This window comes from Corvus hawaiiensis, chromosome 31, assembly GCF_020740725.1.
Source record: "Corvus hawaiiensis isolate bCorHaw1 chromosome 31, bCorHaw1.pri.cur, whole genome shotgun sequence".
In the NCBI taxonomy this organism is placed as follows: Eukaryota; Metazoa; Chordata; class Aves; order Passeriformes; family Corvidae; genus Corvus; species Corvus hawaiiensis.
Window position 1 is genome coordinate 705,402 of NC_063243.1, and position 14,505 is coordinate 719,906.

Below are 14,505 nucleotides of genomic sequence, written 5' to 3' on the forward strand. Positions count from 1 at the left end.
AATCACACCAAGGGGTGGCTGATCCTTTCTCCAGTTAGACTATGAAGAAAAAAGGCTATAACAGAGTTTGTAAAATAATTCAATCAATCAATCTTGCTGCATATTTATGCCTGCTGGCTCTTCTCTCCTCCTCCCTACGGCTGCAGGACACGGTAATATTTTACGGCATTTAATAAGAGAAGAGGATTCATAAGTGTCTGAAGTACAGGGTTCTGGAAGAGCTTTTCAGTCAGCAGCACCTCGAGTTTTAAGATGGAGTTGGAGCAGTGCCCGAAGCTCTTCCCACACTCGGGGCACTCGCAGGGATTCCCTTACTGGTGCCTCTGCTGGTGTTTCCTCAAGGACGAGCTCCAGGAGAAGCTCTTCCCGCACTCGGGACACTCTAAGGCCTCTCCCTGGTGTGGATGCGCTGGTGGCTGGTGAGTTGGGAGCTCCACTTGAAGCTCTTCCCGCAGTCTGTGCAGCGGAAGGGCCTCTCCCCTGTGTGTGTTTGCTGATGTACAATGAGATAGGAGATCCACTGAAACATCTTCCCACACTCAGGACACTCAAAGGGCCCTCCCCTGGCGTGCATCTCCTGGTGGCAGGTCAGGCTGGAGCTCTGGCAGAAGCTCTTCCCACATTGCAAGCACTTGTAGGGCCGTTCCCCAGTGTGGATCCTCTGGTGGCAGGTCAGGCTGGAGCTCTGGCAGAAGCTCTTCCCACATTCCGAGCACTTGTAGGGCCGTTCTCCAGTGTGGATCCTATAGTGGCAGATCAGGCTGGAGCTGTGGCTGAAGCTCTTCCCACATTCCAAGCACTTGTAGGGCTTCTCCCCAGTGTGAAGCTGCTCATGGACCACCAGGTTGGGCCTCTGGATGAAGCAGAGGGGGGGCCGCTTCTCCTCAGAGCACCCTGGGCTGGCTTTGGAGCCCCTCCTTGTGGGGGATCCCTCTGGCTTTTCCTCTCCGTGTGATTCCTGTGCCATTGAGCCACTCAAAGCAGCCTCTTCCATGAGGTTCTGCCACAGGGGTTTGTCCTCCCTGGTCTCCATCTGCAGCTCAGTGCCTGGGGGAGCAAGGACAAGGAGAGGAAGGGACAAGAAGAGGAAGGAACAAGGAAGGAGGAAGGAAAGAACAAGGAGAGGAAGAAGGGTAGAGAAGGAAGAAGGAGAGGAAGAGACAAGAAGAAAAAAGGGAGAATGAAGATGAAGGAACAAGGAAAAGGAAGGAAAAAGAAGAAAAAGAAACAAGAAGTAGAAGGAACAAGTAGAAAGAGGGGAATTCGGAAGGAATTCGGAAGGAATTCGGAAGGAATTCGGAAGGAATTCGGAAGGAATTCGGAAGGAAGGAAGGAAAGAAGGAAGGAAGGAAGGAAGGAAGGAAGGAAGGAAGGAAGGAAGGAAGGAAGGAAGGAAGGAATTCGGGAGGAAGGAAGGAAGGAAGGAAGGAAGGAAGGCAGGACGGAAGGAAGGAAAGAAAGGAAGGAAGGAAAGAAAGGAAGGAAGGAAAGAAAGGAAGGAAAGAAGGAAGGAAGGAATTCGGAAGGAAGGAATTCGGAAGGAAGGAAGGAAGGAATTCGGAAGGAAGGAAGGAAGGAAGGAAGGAAGGAAGGAAGGAAGGAAGGCAGGAAGGAAGGAAGGAAAGAAAGGAAGGAAGGAAAGAAAGGAAGGAAGGAAAGAAAGGAAGGAAGGAAAGAAAGGAAGGAAAGAAGGAAGGAAGGAAGGAAGGAAGGAAGGAAGGAAGGAAGGAAGGAAGGAAAGAAAGGAAGGAAAGAAAGGAAGGAAAGAAAGGAAGAAAAGAAAGGAAGAAAAGAAAGACAAGGAGAGGATGGGATTTGCCTCCGTGCCACAGGGAAGGGGAAGGAGATCCCCCCAGTCCGTCCCCGGCAGGACGGCGTCGGCAGCGGGGTTGTCCTGCAGCCGGGGGCGATGCTGGGCTGGGAGATGGAGCAGGAGAGAAGGGAAAGGGGCACTGACTTCCTCCTCACCTGCCTGGGGCTCCCGGGGCATCTTCCTCACTGCCTCCTCCTCCTCCTCCATTCGGCCAAGGCTTGGGAATGAGAAGTCCTGTTTTGAGGGGAAAACCAAGGGGTGAGTGCATTGGCTTGGGGGTTTCTCCCACCCAAGTCCATCTCTAGAAGTCACCAGATACCTTGTGTGAGAATTTAAAGAGTTTAATATAAAGACAATAAGAGACACATAAAATAAAGCAAAGGGGTAACGGCCGGGTGCCTTGGCGCTCTGCCAAGAGCACACCTGATGCTCGAGGTGAGTCCCTTTTATATCATTTTTATTGTCCGTTCTCTATTAATATTAAAACTTTTCTCGGGGCTGTTCTGCATGGCCACTCCTTGGTTCCGCCTTTTTAGAGCATGCGTAGTCTTCTGCCTTGCGGTTTTATTTCTTTTGATTCTTGGGGTTGGGCCCGCTAGGTAAGAGTCGATGGTAGGGTGGATCTCTTAATTCTCCAGACAGTCAGGGCTGATTGCAGCTTTGGGCCTCTTTGCCCCCCAGCCAGAGCGGTGATAGCGGCTCTCGGACTCTCCTGGCAGAGCAGCCTTTGGGCCCTTTTGTTCTCTGGACAAAGTGTTGCTTAGCAGCTCCTTGGGCCTCATCCTGTGTTCACTTGGAGGTTCTCTTACTTGCTCACACTTGCTAACATTCTTGCTAAAAAGAGAGAAAATTACATCTACACAGCAAAAAAGCATTTCTAACATTATATAATATCTACTTTTATACTTTGCAAGAAGCCAATATTATATTATATGTTTATAACACTTGTGTCCATGAAAACCTCCAAAACATCAAGACTCAGAGGAAAATATCCCTCATTGAGGTTCCCCCTCTCTGGTCTCTCCACTATGGGGTTCTGGGGGTCCCCCTTGTCCTGGATGCTGCGGGCCCTGCATATATTGGAGGTCCCTCCTCTGCAGGGTCTCCGCCCGCTCCAGACTTCCAGGGAATCCCAGGGGTGCCCCCTCTTTGGTCTCCCCACTCTGGGGTTCAGGGAGTCCCCCTTCTCTGGGGCTGCACTAAGGGATGCCGAGGGTTTTGGGGTCCCAGGGGTCCCTCCTCCCCTGGCTCTCTGCTTCGGGGTGCCGGGGATCCCCCATCTCTGGGGTCCCCTCTTTGGTGTCCCAGGGGTTCCCCCTCTCCAGGCTCATCCCTTCTCGGGGTTCCCCCTTCTCCAAGCTCACCCCACTCCCGGCTGCCGGGGTCCCCCCTCTCCAGGCCCCCATTTCAGGGTCCGGGACTCCCGGGGCTCCCCGCTTTTCTCTCTCCCCCCTCTCAAGGCTCCTCCCCTCCTCCCCCGCCGGTACCGGGCGATCGCCACGTGGCTCCCGGGACCCCGCACCCGCCACCCACCGCCGGGGCTCTGCCGGCAGCCGCCACCGCGACATCCCCAAAAAACACCTCCCGGGGACCCCGAAGTATCCACCCAAAGGGCATTTCGGGTCAGCTTTGGAGTCCTGCAAGATCCAAACATCGCTCCACCCGCCCCGTTCCGAAGAAAAGAATCAGGGAGCCCCAAGGTACTTCGGCTGAACTCCAAATATCCCTCCCCCCTTCAAAAGAAACCCTCCCCGGACCGCCCACGATACCCGGAGCGAGGTCCCCCTTCCCGGTCACCTGCGGCATGCGGGGGCAGCGATGCTCCCGGCGCGAAGGGGCTGCAGATCCAGAGAGCGCTGGACGCACGCGGCGCCTCCTCTCGCTGCTCCCCTTCCTGCTCCCGCTCCTCCTCTGCCCCTCCTCTTCCTCCCGCTCCTCCTCCTCCTCCTCCTCCGTCCCCCCGGCTGCTGGCGAGGAGCTCTCGGGTGAGCGGGGCGGGGACGGGACACGGTGGGAAAGGGGTGGGTCCCCCCCAAACCGAGCTGGGGGGAGCTGGGGTTCGGGGGACGGTGGGAAAGGGGCGGGAGAGGGCGGATGAGGGGAGGTGGGACAGCGGGAAGGGGGTTCCCAGTGAGGGTCTCCCAGTGAACCCCAGGACCCCCAAATGCCGTCCCTGTCCTCCCAGCCCCTCCCGGCGCTGTGGGGGCCGGGCCGTGCCCCAGTGCCGGCTCCAGGGAGCCCGAGCGAGCCGCCTGCCCGGCATCGAAGCTCTGGGCGCGGAGCCGAACGGGCGCCGTGCAGGGAGTGTCTCTGCGCTGCGGGCTCTGTGCCTGAGCGCTGCCCCGCGCCGAGCCCCAGAGGCGCGGCTGCTCCGCTTCCTGCGCCGCTGCTCCCTGCGCAGGGGAGGCCGCGGAGCGCCGCGAGAGGGAGCGGCTGATGGAAGGGCTGCAAAGGCTGAGAAGGCTTTGGAGCGACTGGGGAGGCTGTGGGGGTGCTGAGGCTCCGGCGGGGCTGAGGGCACGCTGGAAGCGACTCAGTGTTGCCTTTGCTTCCTAGATCTCCGTCTGCTCGACGTTTCCAGTGAATGATTAAAAAGCCGGTATTCACGGACAGAAACTCTCTAACTAATTAAAGTTAGAAAGTGGTGTGTTGATTACCCCGGCGGGCGGCACGGGAGTCGCCTCCTAGGGACGTGCCAGCCACTTACCCGCTTATTTGCCCTCTATTGATTTCACAAAGTGTTAGATATTAATCCTATACATATCTCCAGCACCTCCCATTCCCCGCTTCCTATTAAAATGCGGTTATTAGTCCTTTGCGCGTGCGCAATTCTTTTCTTGATTTGGGTCGGTGGTCTTGATTTGAGTCAGTGGTCTTGAAAGATGAAGTCGGGGATCTCTTCATCACCATGAACTTTCTACCTTCTATTGTGGGCAAGCCTCGGGAAGCCTTCTGGAGACGGTCCGTACCTCCTGCCTGTATTTGATCATGCAATCTAAGTGCTGGCTATAATTCTGCTTCTTTTGTCCTTATGGCAGTTCATTTACTATAAGCAAAGTTTCAGACAGGTGCATAATGGTGAATAGCACTGAACTTCTTGGCTAAATTTCTAACTCTTCGTTGACTTGTCTTTTGGTTCAATCAGTACAAATTGCTTCTAACTCCCAGCTAAAGTTTAACTTCATAATCTTGACTCACTGATGGTCTTGCTTTTGTCTTCGTTATGATTTTATCTTTTGCATGAAATGCTTGTGAAGTGCCCCCGCTGTCCCTTGTGTCCCCTGGGCACCGACAGCCCCGGCCCTTGCCCTGCTCCTCCTCCCACGTTCCATCCCGGCTGGCGGAGCCTTGGAGCTGCCGTGGGGCCGTGGGGCTGCGCCGGGGGCTGCGGCCCGAGCCGGGGCCCCTTCCCAGTGCTCCCAGTCTGCCCATCCAGCCTGGAGCAGCCAGCGAGGGCTTCAGCTGGGGCGGCAGAGAGGCGCTGCTGGGGGGGTCCCACCTCCGCTTGGCTTGGGCTGTTCTTCCCAAGCTGGGCAAAAACGACTTTGGGAGTTTTCTGCCACAAATCTCTCCCCTCGTGCACTCAGCCAAAGGGGTTTGGGGCGGTTTTCCCTTTTTGGGGGAAAACAAAGCGAGGCACTGATGCTCCCTCGGGCCGGGAGCAGCGGAGAGCTTTGTTTCTCTTCTCAGCTGAATCGCGGCTCGGGGGGATGCATGTGCCCCTTAATGTGCACCCCCACTTTGTATAATATCCGATATTCATGGCTCTGTGAAGTCTTTGTTCTTCTGGAAGTTCAGGAATTTAGCAGGAGCTTGGCTGAGCAGCAGTTCGTGTCAATTAGTAACATTTTCTGAAATATATGGTTTCTTCCATTACTTCCTTATCTCCAAGTCCCTGGCCCTATCTCCAATGGGATTCACAGCATCTATTTGTAAAGACACGTTCATTTTTTTCCTTTTAATCCTCCTCTTCTTCTTTTCTGAGTACTTCTCTTTGCAAACTTTAAAAATGCCTTAATCTGTTCTTCCTGAGCCTTCTTTGGTTTTGGGATTATTCTCAGTGACCTCATTCTGTGTCCTTTTGTAGCCGTTTCTGGGTCAGGAGGCCTGGCTGCCACCTGCATGCCCTTGATCCCCTGCTGAATGAGCTGCACTGAGCAAGGTGTGGTGCATGGTAAAAAGATGAGAGTTGCTGCAGCACCTGAGAGGAGAAACAGCATTGGTTTAACCCATGGTCTGCCAGGGAACCACGAAAACGTGTCCCATTCCCATCCTTTCCACATTTGGACTGGTACATGAGCTGCTTTCTTATTTCCTTTGTTCTCTGTTTCACCACTTTTCCTTGGCCATCTCTTTGCCAAGAGCTGTTTGAGTCATTTAATTTTCTACAACCTCCTGGTCCTTCTGCTGAAAGAGAATCTGATGCCATCCCAGGGTGAAATGTGGCGCTGCTCATGGGAGTGGATTGGTGGGTGAGAAGGTCAGGAGCTGGAGCTGTGTGCTTGGTTATGATTTGGAGGACAGCTTGTAATCTAATGATGCATTGAAATGATCAGTGGGTTCTCTGGCACCTGGTATGAATTTGTTTGGGTTCCCAGGGGCTGCTCCATGGTGTTGTAGGATTTGTTCTGGTGGCCGTTCATCTTTTCCCCATTTTTGGGCGTTCTCTCCAGCCAGGGATGCATCAACTGACCGCTCTTCTCTGATTAAATCATCACATCCTTGGCTTCCCAAGTGATTTCGCTGAACTTGTGGCAGCAAAAGCAGCCCAGTGGTCAAACCCACCCTGTATAACACAGAGAGTGCCAGCAGATGTTGGAGTGGGGAGAGGGATGATTCCCCCCCGCTTTTGTGAGTGAAGTTCTCCCAACATTCTCCGTTTGCTGTTTTCCTTTGCAGCTTCAGGGATTTCTGTTGCAGAGTCAGAGATGCTCAGTGTGGGCTCTGCCTTTAGCGATGCAAATTCCGTCAGTGCAGGGAGGCAGAGCTTGGGGTGAGGGGCAGAGGGAATCAGCCCAATTCCTGTGGCAGGCAAGGAGAGCCTGGGACATTGTGCACACTTCCCGCAGCAGAGTTAATTTGCATTTCTAAAGCTCCTCTGCTGGCTGCCTGGAAGGAAGCTTCTCCTCCAGGGCAGCCATCAAATTATTCACAAGTGCCCCCCGCAAAAGCGGCTTTTTTCCCCCCCTTTTTTTAAAAAATATTTTATTAACTGTTTGTGAGTTAAAGGGTCAGTTTTAAAGCTCTTCCAGTTTTGCAAAATGCAACCTACAGGTGAACATTAAAAAACCCATTCCGAAATTCTGCCATCACTAACAGCCACACACACACGTATACAAATAAGCCCCAAAGCAATAAAGATTTTTGGTTCTTCTCCTTGGACTAAAAATTGACTCTCACACGTTTGGCCCAAACCCAGCTGACAATATCAAAGTAGTATTATTAAGAAAAAAACATTCTAATGGTGCAATCTTGTCACTGAAACTGTGGGAAGAACAAAAACTCTACAACAACCTTTTTAGTATTAGAGGATCAAGGCATTACTTTAGTCTGGCCAGGATGTGCAACAGAAATCATTTCATGGACACGTAACCCGGGTGTGCAGAGAAAATCATTCCATGGCACACGAGTTTTACTCGATTTTTCCTCAACTTTATACAGTCTAAACCCATAGAAATCCGTCGGTTTAATGTTCATTGGTTCCAAGTTGGGTAGTTCTTAGTATTTGGTTTCCTATTGGCCCCGGATTGCTTGGCCTCTGATGTTAATTAGGTGCACACTCCTTGATTTCCTTCTCAGCCTTTTCCAGAGCAGGGGTCTCCAGCTGTGCCGGGGGCAGTGTCTGGGGTAGCTGTTCCTTGGTGTTTGCTGATGGGCGTTGATGTTTTGTTGATGGGCGTTATCTTTTGGGTATCTTTTGGGCTGTTCCCAGTCTGTTGAGATGTTAAGCTCATCTCTGTTGAGTGGTGTAACATCCCTTAACAAACACTTTAAATTCCTTTCGCCAAGGCAAAGGCAAACCAAGCCTGAGTAGAGAAATAAAATTTTAAAGCAATTCTGAACTTGGTATATTTTCCATCAATCGAATCCCGCCCAGCCCAGAGTGTGAGTGTAACTGAGAGCCAGAGTGGAATTCTCCCGCTGTCTCGCGCAGCAGCTGTGGCGAGTGCAGGCACAGAAAGCTCTGAAGGTCGCCCGGTGCCAGCGAGGATTGGCCCCCAGTGCCTGGAGATGCCAGAGGAGGTGCCCAGCCAGACTATTTCAGCAGAGGATCTGTGGGCAGCCCCCGGGGCTTCCCCCGCTGTGGAGCCCTGGCTGCTGCTGCGGCCCCTTCTGTGCAGGGTCAGTGGCGGCCTCGCATGGTCCTCCTGCAGCCGGGGAGTGCAAATCCGCGGGGCTTCAGAGAGCTTGAGGCGAGGGTGAGGGGTCCCCCCGTGTTCAGCTGTGCTGGCGGCTGTTTCTGTGCTCGGGGACACTTGGAATGGGCCACGCCCTTGGCCACCAGTGGTGCTTCTTTGCGCTCCTCAGGCAGGACCCGATGTCCTGGTTGGATGTTGTGGGCAGCAAAGTGCCAAGGCAGGGTCTGTGCCAGCCGAGCTTCCTGTGGAAGAGATTTCACACGAGACAGGATTGCGGCCACAGACTGCTTGAAACACACATCCCTGGTCTCCACCCCCCACTAGGTCGGGAACTCCCAGTTTGAGGAATTGAAAACCTCAATTCCAGGGGAGGTAATTGAGTATCTGCCCTGGGTCTGGCTCTTCTTCTTGCCAAAGCCAATGGCAGCAGCCGTAGCCGTGGCGTCTTGGTTTCTCTCAGCAGCTTCAGAAGGTGTTTCTTTATTTCCCCATTCATTCTTTCTACCCGACCTGAGCTCTGGGGGTGCCAGGGCATTTGGAGGTGCCACTGTGTTCCTAAAGCAGCCAGAATGGCCTGAAGGATCTTTCCTGTAAAATGAGTTCCCCTGTCTGTGTCTGTTGCTTCCACAATCCATATCTTGGAATTGTTTGTTCCAAACATGCCTTAAGAACTGATGCAGGGATTGCTGAAGCAGTCGGAAATGCTTCTGCCCCGCTGTGAGCTGCCATGCTGTTAGCAGAAGATATTGAAGCCTTCCTGCTCAGGGCATTTCAGTGCCAGGCTCTTCCAAGCACCCCCAGCTCGGCCCTTTGAGCTGAGCATGCGGGCGCTGAGCTGCGCTTTGTCTCATTCCCTTTCCTTCAGAGCAGCGTGTCTTGTCACTCTTTTCCCTTCTGCTGCCCCTGCAGAGCCATCCCTAAACACCTTTTCTCCCTCAGGCCAGGGAATGTCTGGTAAATCTCTCCTAGCCCGGGTCTGGAGCTCTGTCACTTGGCTGCAGCCATGGGTTTCTTGCCAGCCCCGTGTCCAGGGCCGTTCAAACAGGAGGCTGGGTTCAACCCTTGCCCTGTGCTCAACTCTGAATCCTCCTGTTCCATCCAACAAGTTTCATTCTGTAAGAACCGAGCGCTGCTCATCCATTTAGAGGCTCCTTTGGTTAACAAAGCTTTACCTTGATGCCAGGCTGGAACAATCAGAGATTGTGCTGCTGTCAGTTTTCAGGCCTCAGTTCCCATTAAAGCCGGGGCTGCACAATTCTGCAGACAATGAGGCCACTCTCTGGCCACTGGGTTAAACATTTGAGCCCAGGAATTCCTTTGGCATGGCCCTGATGAACATCCCCATGCAATTCAAATGGTTTTTCCCTGTCTGGGAGGGCCAGGGCAGGAGGCTCAGTTAATCTGCTTTTGAAGCCTTGAAACTTGTGCTTTCCTTCTGGTGTCCATGATGGGGTTTCTTGGCTGGCAGGAGAGGAGTGTTGTAGGGAGAGATGCCTGGCTCCAGAAGCGCTGCCTTTAGCAGGGCCTCAGTAAGAGGCTGTAACCCCTTCCTTGCCTCCCTTGGAACAGGGTATTGCTTTTAGACACCACTTGTCCTGGATGCTTCAGAGGAATTTGGAGAGGCTCCGTATCTGATTTTCCCTATTTCCCTGGGGCTGCCCACACTTCTGGGTTCCCTTCAGCAGAGGCCTTGGCAGACATTTGACACCAAGGTACAGCAGCATTAGCCTCTGTATCTCCTTTGACAATATGAATTTGCATTCCCACTTCAGCCACCAAATCCCTTCCCAGTAAATTACAATCACAATTAGGAACAAACAGAAATTGATGTGTTTCAAACCCATCTCCCACATCTACTAGTAGTGGTTGAATAAAACACCCCTGCTCATCTTTCCCACTTATTGCCTGAATAATGAAAGAACTTCTTGACAATTTCCCCCCTTAGGTCTCAGATTCGGAGTGGATCGAGAGGCCCCTGTGTCCATCAGGAGCGGCCTCGTCTCGATGCAGAGGCGCCCTGAATGTTCTCAAGGGCTCTGGTGCGGTGGGTCCCTGGTGTGCTGGGAGCTCTGAGAGCCCTGCCAATCCATGTCCATCAGGGGTGGACTTGCTGGTGCTGAGGGTGCTGCTGTCTGTGCTTGCAGTGTCCTTGTGGCCTGCAGCTGGAGCCCTGATTCCTTGGCAGGGGCTGTTTGGGTGGGCTCTGCCGTGCCGAGGAGGGCAATGCCTGTGCCAGGTGCTTGTGGCCGCCGCCGTCCCCTGGGTGCTGGGGCCCCCTTGGGCCCTGCGGTTCATCCCTGGGGGGCTGTAGAAACTCTGCCATGGCCTTTGCCTTCACCTTGGCCTTTTGCTCATCCCTTCTTGCATTCCCCTGCTGAGCCTTTCTGGCCAAGTGCTGCAGGGGCTTCTTGTGCCTCTCCTGCAGCCCCCTCAGTGCCTGTGGGTGCTCATCCTCTGACAGCTGCTGAGCTTTCTGCACAATCATTCGTTTCTCCAGTGACCCAAACAAGATCGATGAAAGAAAATCCTGATCCTTCCACATCCCGCAGCCTCCTGGGGGCCGGGGGCCAGTGCCGGCCCTGCCCGGGGGGTGTTGGGGTCAGGCAGTGCCCGGCGCTGAGCCCCGGCTGCCCCACAGCCCCGGCCCGGCCCCGCAGCTCCCCACAGGCCCCCAGCCCGTGCTGCCCTGTCCTGCTGCTCCCCCCCACAGAGAAACCCCCTGAAATCCTGACCTCCTTGTTTTCCTGTCCTGGAAAGCAGGGATACAAAGGAGGTGGAGCTGGCCCTGAGGATAAGAGGGTTTTGGCCCCTTTTGAGGATAAGATTGTGGAAGGTGCTGGGAAACATAGCAATTCTCACTATTTTTCTCTTCCTCCTCTTTTCCATCTTCCTTTTCCTTTCTTCCCACATAGATTCCTCCTGCTGCTGTTTGCCTTAACCATATTCCTGCACACTCCCTTCAACCAATCCTTTCCCAGCACACCAACACCATCCATCCCCTGCTGCTGAGACCCCTTCTCGACTTCCCTTTTTACCCCGCTGGGTGTCCATGTCCTTAATTACCTCTGGGAGAATGTGCAAACTGCCTCAATTTTGTCCCCTTTTGTATAGGACACGATGTCCATGGTTGTGTTGAGGCTTTGTTGTTGTTCTGGAAGTTGAGGAATTGAGCAGGAGCTTGGCTGAGCAGCAGTGTGTGTCAATCAGTGCCATTTTGTGGAGCTGATGGTTTGTGGTGTCACTTGCTGGTGTCCAAGTCGGTGTGGCTGTGTCCGAGCAGATTGAGAGCATGTGTTTGTAGGGAGGCGTTGCTGTTGTTCCTTGGCTGGGGGTGCCCGGTTTTCGGGCCATCCCCCCTGGAGCAGGGTGTCCCCCCTTGGTGCAGGCGCGGCCCTCAGGCAGCGCTCAGCCAATCAGAAGGCGCGGCGCTGGTGAGTCAGCAGTTGCCAGGCAGAGCCGCAGCGCCCGGCGCTCCCCAGCTGGAGCCCCCGTGTGGCCCGGCCTTGGCGCCCCCCGCGAGGGGAATTTGGGGAGGTGGGAGGGGGGGAGCGCCAAGGCCGGGCCGGCCCGTGCTGTGCTGGCAGAAGTGGCTGCGGCGGGGGCCGAGTGCGGGCAGGAGCGGCCGAGAGCCCAGCGCTGCCGCAGCCCGAGCTGCCGCAGCTGCATCCCTGCTGGTGCTGTGGGATGCGAGAGCTCTGGGGGGCAGAGCGAGCCAGGGGTGGGTGCTGGGCCTGGGGGGAGGAGGAGAAAGGCTGGAGGAGCAGGGCTGGAGACCAGAATGGTGAAAGGATGGACGTGGGAGCAGCAGGTGGGATTCTGCAGGAGAAGGAGTAGTGTGAGGAAGAGGAGTGTGAGGAAGAGTGGGGATAGAGGAGGAGGAGGAGGAGCAGGAAGAGGAGGCACCGCAAGGTTCCAGCACTCGCTGTATCTGCAGCCTCCCCCCAGCCCCAGGAGCGTTGCCCCCCCATCCAGCAGGTGATCAGGGAGGGGGATCCACGATTTTCCTGGGAGTGAATCTTGGTGTTTCTGAGGTTTCTTGGTCTCCATGTTGGTGCTTTGGTTTTTTTGTGGGGGCTGAATGTTTATATTTTGGAGGGTGTTTTGTCTGAATCTTGATGTTTTGGAAGTTTTGTGTCTGTGTCTTGATGTTTCGGGGCATTTTGGGCTGAATCTTGGTGTTTTGGAGGTTTTAAAAGATACAAGATGCCCTGTGATGGCCTTGGGCAGGAGGAACCCCCAGCCCAAGGCGCTCACTCCTTGTTTCTCCCCCCAAACCAGGATTTGTCATTCCCAAGGCGTGGCCGGATGGAGGAGGAGGAAAAGCCCCGGAGATGCCGCACGAGGAGGGGCTGCAAACGCAGCCCAGAGAGATCCAAGGAGGAAAGAGCCCCCCTGTGCCAGGAAGGCGGCCGGAGATCCAGGGGGAGCTCGGAGCTGGGGGAGAAGCCTCAGGGTGGGGAGAAGCCTCACAAGTGCCTGGAATGTGGGAAGGGCTTCAGCTACAGCTCCTATCTGAGGGCACACCAGAGGATCCACACTGGGGAGAGGCCCTATGAGTGTGGGGAATGTGGGAAGGGCTTCTCCAGCATCTCCCACCTGACCCAGCACCAGGTGGTCCACACTAGGGAACGGCCCTATGAGTGCTTGGATTGTTGGAAGAGCTTCGGGTGGAGCTCCACCCTGAGAGTACACCTGCGCACCCACACTGGGGAGAGGCCCTACGAGTGTTCTGAGTGTGGGAAGAGGTTTCAGACCAGCTCCCAGCTCCTCGAACATCAGCGCATTCACACGGATGAGAGGCCCTTCCACTGCCCTGACTGTGGGAAGGGCTTCAAACGCAACTCCACCCTCATCACCCACCGGCGCATCCACACTGGGGAGAGGCCCTATGAGTGTGGGGAATGTGGGAAGGGCTTCGCCAGCAGCTCCCACCTGATCCAGCACCAGGTGGTCCACACGGGGGAACGGCCCTATGAGTGCTTGCAGTGTGGGAAGAGCTTCGGGTGGAGCTCTGAACTGAGGGCACACCAGCGCACCCACACTGGGGAGAGGCCCTACGAGTGTTCTGAGTGTGGGAAGAGGTTTCAGAGGAGCTCCCACCTCCTCCAACATGAGCGCATTCACACGGATGAGAGGCCCTTCCGCTGCCCCAGTTGTGGGAAGGGCTTCAAAGACAACTCCACCCTCATCAGGCACTGTCGCATCCACACTGGGGAGAGGCCCTACGAGTGTCCCGAGTGTGGGAAGGGCTTCTCACAGAGCTCTCACTTGACCCAACACCACCGGAGGCACCGCTAAGGGAAGCCCTGCGAGTGCCCCGAGTGCGGGAAGAGCTTCGTGCACTGCTCCAGCTCCATCCCCCATGGGAGGATCGGCGTTGGATGATCCCCAGTGACCCCCGTTGGGCAGAGCCCTGGTGACCCCGGTTCCGGGTGATCCCCGCTGGGTGGGGGGAAGGTGGTGGAGAGATTTCTTTGCCTTCTCCTTGTGCTGCTGGGATTTGGTTGGGAATAAATTCCCTCCCTGTGCCCAGGCTGGGTCTGTTGTGCCTGTGCCGGTGCTCGGGGCGGGATCTCTCCCGGTCCTTCTCTCAGCTACTGGGCCTTTCCTTGCATTTCCTGTTGAAACATAGATTTAGAGGAAACAAAGATTTTAGTCATAGGCTTGAAATTTCAGTTGTAGGCTTGGGCCCAGTGAGGGTTAATCAAAATAGTTAGGAGAGCTGGACATGAAATAGAGTTTTAGATGTTAGTAACTGATTACCAAATAACTGATGATCTGTCATTTGCATGTTTGTTTAGCTGTGCTTAGAATAAGGAGCAGAAACATTGATAAGTTGGTGTATAGAATAAAGACAATTACCAATTTCCTCTCTTTGTGGGAGCCCATCCAAAAGTCATGCAAGAGGAAACTTACAGGTCACTAAAGTAATTAGAATTGTTAAAACTCAGAGAAGCAAAAAGGTCAAAATGAGGAAGATGAGTTACTTCATCTTCTTTGGGACCACTGATCCAATTCAAGACCACCGACTCAATTCAGATCACACACTACACATGCTTAATGACATTTAAGCTCATTTCCATATGAAGCAGAGAATGGGAGGTGTTAATGTTATGAATATACATTTGTATTTTGGATATTCATAATATTTGGAAATAAAAGGTATCATGTTTGCTTGTACTGGGGCCTGTGTCTCAGGGAGCTATCCCACGCAGTGCCTGGCACCAAATAAAATACACACTTTCTAACTTTAAACTGTTAGAGAGTTTTTGTCCGTCTCAGGTGGATATCGATATTAGATTGATATTCATATTTTGGTAAATCACTGTCCCT

General features: G+C 54.1%; 1 long non-coding RNA gene and 1 pseudogene across 1 annotated transcript; one reads left to right on the forward strand and one right to left on the reverse strand.

Moving 5' to 3' along the window:
- Positions 1-1,018: 1,018 nt before the first annotated feature.
- Positions 1,019-3,728, reverse strand: LOC125318838. The gene is made up of 3 exons (XR_007200508.1): positions 3,611-3,728; positions 1,969-2,047; positions 1,019-1,047 (listed from the first exon to the last, which is right to left on the reverse strand). It is a non-coding gene; the product is annotated as an uncharacterized LOC125318838 (long non-coding RNA).
- A 4,444-nt stretch (positions 3,729-8,172) lies between these two features.
- Positions 8,173-13,503, forward strand: LOC125318705 (annotated as a pseudogene).
- Positions 13,504-14,505: the final 1,002 nt, after the last annotated feature.